The sequence below is a fragment of the Montipora capricornis genome, chromosome 13, assembly GCF_036669925.1.
Source record: "Montipora capricornis isolate CH-2021 chromosome 13, ASM3666992v2, whole genome shotgun sequence".
Taxonomy (NCBI): Eukaryota; Metazoa; Cnidaria; class Anthozoa; order Scleractinia; family Acroporidae; genus Montipora; species Montipora capricornis.
Window position 1 is genome coordinate 12,298,094 of NC_090895.1, and position 5,134 is coordinate 12,303,227.

Consider the following 5,134-nt stretch of genomic DNA (forward strand, 5'->3'; position numbering starts at 1 on the left):
ATTTAATTCAACTCCTTGTTTAACCCTCAGGCATACAGGGGGTGAGGGGAGGGTGGGGGGTGGGGTATCGTATGGAGTAGCTTGTTGATACATACTTTTAACCCTTAAAACCCGGATCGGTTCATATTAAGTCCAAAGAGGGTATGCAAACTAATACATTTCTCAAGTCACGTGATTTTATTCTAATCGATAAAATTGATAACCATCAAATTTAGCAAGGATAGACCTTTCTTTAACCCTTTCAGCCCCGATAGTGCCAAATGGCACTTATAGATTTTACTCTGTCTAACGCCAGACGATTTTACTCGTCAATGGGGAACCCCTCGGGGCTTAAAGGGTTAACTATCTACTTTTGGAAATTTGAACAAATCCTACCCTAGGTGCACACTAGAGAAACACCAACGTTTCCGTGAAAAGATCGATGACAAATAAAGCTATTCCCTAGTACCATTTACTGGTTAAATTTTCCCTTTCCTTGAAAGTTAATCCCAGAACGAGTCCATACAGATGAAAAAGAAAAAGAAAGGAAAAGGAAAGAGAAAAGCGAGGAAAAAAAATGGAAAAAGGTTAGCATGCGCCAAATGAACTTAACTATCTACTTTTGGAAATTTGAACAAATCCTGCCCTAGGTGCACACTAGAGAAACACCAACGTTTCCGTGAAAAGATCGATGACAAATAAAGCTATTCCCTAGTACCATTTACTGGTTAAATTTTCCCTTTCCTTGAAAGTTAATCCCAGAACGAGTCCATACAGATGAAAAAGAAAAAGAAAGGAAAAGGAAAGAGAAAAGCGAGGAAAAAAAATGGAAAAAGGTTAGCATGCGCCAAATGAAAAACATAGCGCTATTTCGCTCTTGTTTAAAGGAAAATTTATTATTTTTTTTGTGCCAAATAGGATTTTTAGCCATTTCGCTGCAAATAGACACCACACCGACCGAAAACTGCTAGTTGAGGCCCAAAACGTGGTTTTCTGTGCATTTCCAGGGTTAAGCACAGCGGGAGGGGGCTAAAGGGGAATCTGACCCTTTTCTCATGTGACTTTCCCATATTCCACACATCGTGGAAACATGGGCACGCACAAACTGTTGCTGCAACATTGCTGCCTCGTTTAGCCAACACATTACAAAAAGGTAGAGGCCTGCCGGGCCCGGTATTCGCCCTCTTCCCCTCCTCCTCCTATGAGATACTTTCACAACAGGATTCATGGGCCAGCTGAAATTTTAATTCGCAACAGTTTTACCTGAAGGCGGGTCGTAGCAATTCTTCGTCTGAATCACTCCCTGGTTCTTTTTTGAAGGGGAACATCAGGGCATACCGTGGTACTGAAACAATGACGATAACGATAACAATCTTAAATGCCTTAAGTCGTAAACAGAGTTAGTTGCTCTTTTACTTCTACCGCCTTTTCCCGCAACCAAAGTTAGTTCTGAATGCCCAATTTTGCCTTAGATTGCAAGTCATCTTAACTCATGACAATTTAGGCTATTTTTTTTTCCTTCACCCTCTTAGCAGTAATAATTGTACTTCCTTTTACCTCGATTTGTCATTGAATAGATCCTTGGCTTTCGCATTTGAAGGATGACGATTCTGCCCTGTCTTTGTTGGTGTGTTCTCAGCAGAGCTAAGCTCTTCAAACGACATGGTCAGATCTATCACATCGACATCTTTCTCCTTGTCTTCTTTCTATAATAGGGAAAACAAGGCAGTTGCATTATTATCGTTCTCGGTATTTTTTGTTTATCGCTACTTTATTATTTAATGTCATGCCAGGAGAAACGTACCGACGAATTTCGCCGTCTTTTAATCCTTTTAGCTGGAATTCAAGTCGTTCGATTCCTTTGGCGTGCTATCTTCGTCGGCTGATTCCTCTGAAATGGTTATGATTTCTTCCCGATCATCCTTACGAAAAAGATGAAACTGGGGATCAAAAAAAAGCAATTTTCTCAATTTCCTGACATCAATGGAAATAAAAGCCTTCTTTTTCCCATTTCATACTCTAGCCAGGGTCCAAATATTAACTGGGAAGAATCAACATGGATATCAAGATCATTACAAGTTTCCATCATTGAAATAACTTTCCTCACCTGTGGCTCGCCCCTCCAAACAGGAACTCCAGGGTTGAATTCTTCTTCGCCCCACCATTCCATTTCAGGAATTTGCCGTCTTCTCTTCCTTTGTGTCTGAAAAAAATGAACAATAAGGATGAACAGGATTTTACAGAAGTATGAAAGGCACATGTACCAACTGTTCAATTTTATTTGTAAAACTCTAAAATAAAAACTGTAGGCACTGCCTACAAGCTCCGCTATAGTGCGTTCCATTATAACCCGACCCTCATAAGGTTCCCCGGCTTCACTGTCGAAATCCTGTGGGGAATCCTCAGTGCATGGGGGGGAGCAACCCGGCCTTGTTAAATGACTGTTTAATATAATGGACAGACCGTTTTCCAGAAGTGTTGATTAAAGACATCATTCTCTTGAGATTTATTTGGTGGTAACCGCTCTTTTTTCAAAACCGCCGTCTTCCTCTCGACAACTACTACATTATCATCTGAGGTACTGGCTGGCAATTTTGTGGCATCAGCATAACTACCGGTACCCTGTAAAAAAGGTGTATCATGGTTTCGTCAACTTTTTAGCATCACATATTATTTTCACTGCCCCCCCCCCTCTGACATGTCTTCCCTAGTTATGGATATGGATTTGTATTAGCCCAAGGTATTCTTCAGGAACATTGAAAACATTAGAAACATCTATTTACCGTATTTGTAGGGACAATAGCCACATAATGGTTTCCAGTATGCCCCAAAAATATTGTGCCAAAACAGATCCCTGAGCTTGGCCTCACTGTTCTTATACAATCCTTCTCTCCCTGTAAATAATAAAATACTTTTTAAGCCTTATTAAGTGGCCCGTCAGGCACCACTTCATAAATTACCCTGTATTCTTGGTGAATGGTCGTGGTCATCGTCGTCAGTTCTTGGCCTGCAACCCCAGGCGTGTTTCTGGAGTCACAGGAAGCCCAAGCGGCAGGCCAAGGCATGTTTGAGTGGACGAGTGTGAAGTCGTGATGACGTCACAGGGACACAAGACACTCAGGCGGTGGAGTAACGGGAAGACCAGGCAGCAAGTCAAGGCATAATGTATTTTTCACATAATTTTATTCAATATATATTGGATAGTGGAGTGAGGTGTGATGCCGTGATGACATCACAGGGGCACAGGAAGCCCAAACAATGGAGTCCCCGGCCGCCCAAGCGGCATATTTTTCATTTAATTTTCATTGGATGGTGGATTAGATAAGCAGTGACGTCAATAAGGACGTCACAAAGGGCCATTTGTAAAGGGCTTCTTGTTACATTAAATTTTCGTGACGCATTAAGCGCCTGCTTGCGTGTACTTGGGAAGACTTGCGATGACTTGCAATGACTTTCTTGCACTTTGATGGAGCTCAAAATCCACACACAAGTAGACGCAAGTTTTTCACCGTTTGGCCACCCAACGCAATTGAACGCAAGTTGGTTTCTTTAGCGCGAGTGCAGGTGTGCACTGAAGTGGCTTTTTTGAAACTTGCGTCCAACTTGCGTCTACTTGCGAGTCCGTTTGGGCGGGGCTTTAATTTCGCAAATTCCGCGAATTAATGTGACTAACATTATATTCTATAATATATGCTATATAAGTGAAAAACCTTTTGAACTATAGAAAGTTAGAAAGCTTGGGCGGTTAGAAAGTTTTTTAAAGATGGCTCTGGGTGCTCTTACAGAAGGAAAGAAAGGCAATGTTGCCACCAGTTTTCTGAGGAAGCTGTGCTTTCAAATGTAAACAAATGACTGCAATTGTCATATGGAGAACTCGAACTTGTTGTGCTGGCAAACATTCATGGGCAAGATTTCAAAATACCCGGACCACAAATTATCTAACTCGAAAAACTGCTCTCGCAGTGCCGCATTCGAGTTGCAATGCTGCTTTCGGAGTCCCGCAGTCGCCAAAATGAATAACAACTCCGTTGCTTAATCGAGCGCATCGATGCCTCATTTGTCAACATGAGAACAACAAAACAAAATACATGTCTTGTACCCTTTCTTTAATTTTGTGAATCATATGATCACAAACACTTTTTCAAACAACAACGTTATTCTAACGCACTACAAATAGATATACCCGAGCCGAAACAAGCGCACTATGCATGAATATCTCTCGTTCTTTAATCCACGAGCAGAAATAAGCCCGCTACGCATGAATATATCTCGTGAGTTAGCTTTCATAAATATGAATTTACTTCGTGAGTTAGCTTTCATTTTGCGGTTGTTAATGAGCTGTCCTACATAATTACGCTTTTAGCGACAGTGTCAATTCTCAGGACTCGTGCGCGACTTTTTTGAAAACATCGTATCCACAAAAATGAGAACATGAAATAATATTCGATCGCCATTTGTTTACTGATTTAGCCTAAGTGCTCGTTTCAGTGATTAGGCCTCAGAACTCTCGTAAAATTTTAGCTTTCATTTTGTGGCTCGGTCAACTACGCTTTTCGTGAGCTCGTGTGAAGCACTCGTTTCAGTGATTAGGCCTAAGATCTCTTGTAAAATTTTAGCTTTCATTTTGCGGCTCGGTTAAATACACTTTTCACAAGATCTTGTAAGAAGAATGCACTAGTTTACTGATTAGGCCTAAGCATTTTCGCCTAATTTTATCTTCCATTTTGCTGCTAGGGTCAACTACACTTTTCACGAGATCATGTGAAGAAGAAAGCACTCGTTTATTGCTCGTTTCAGTGATTAGGCCTAAGAACTCTCGTAAAACTTGAGCTTTCATTTTGCGGTTCGGTTAATGAGCTGTGCTACATAATTACGCTTTTAGGGACAGTGTCAATTCTTAGTCATTCAACTAACTTAGACTTCATTGTTCATTGACTACGGCACTGTGGTAGCAGTCGTTCAACTAACTTTAGACTTCAAGCACTAGGCTTCATTATTCATTGCCTACGGCACTAGGTCTTCAATGTTCTGCGATTTTTCACAATTTTTGGGGGACTTGTTTTCTCTAGCTGTTGAGAGGTTTGCGATTTTTGCGATTTTTCGCAATTTTCGCAAAAATCGTTTAAATCGCAACACTTTTTTAGTGTTCTGCGGT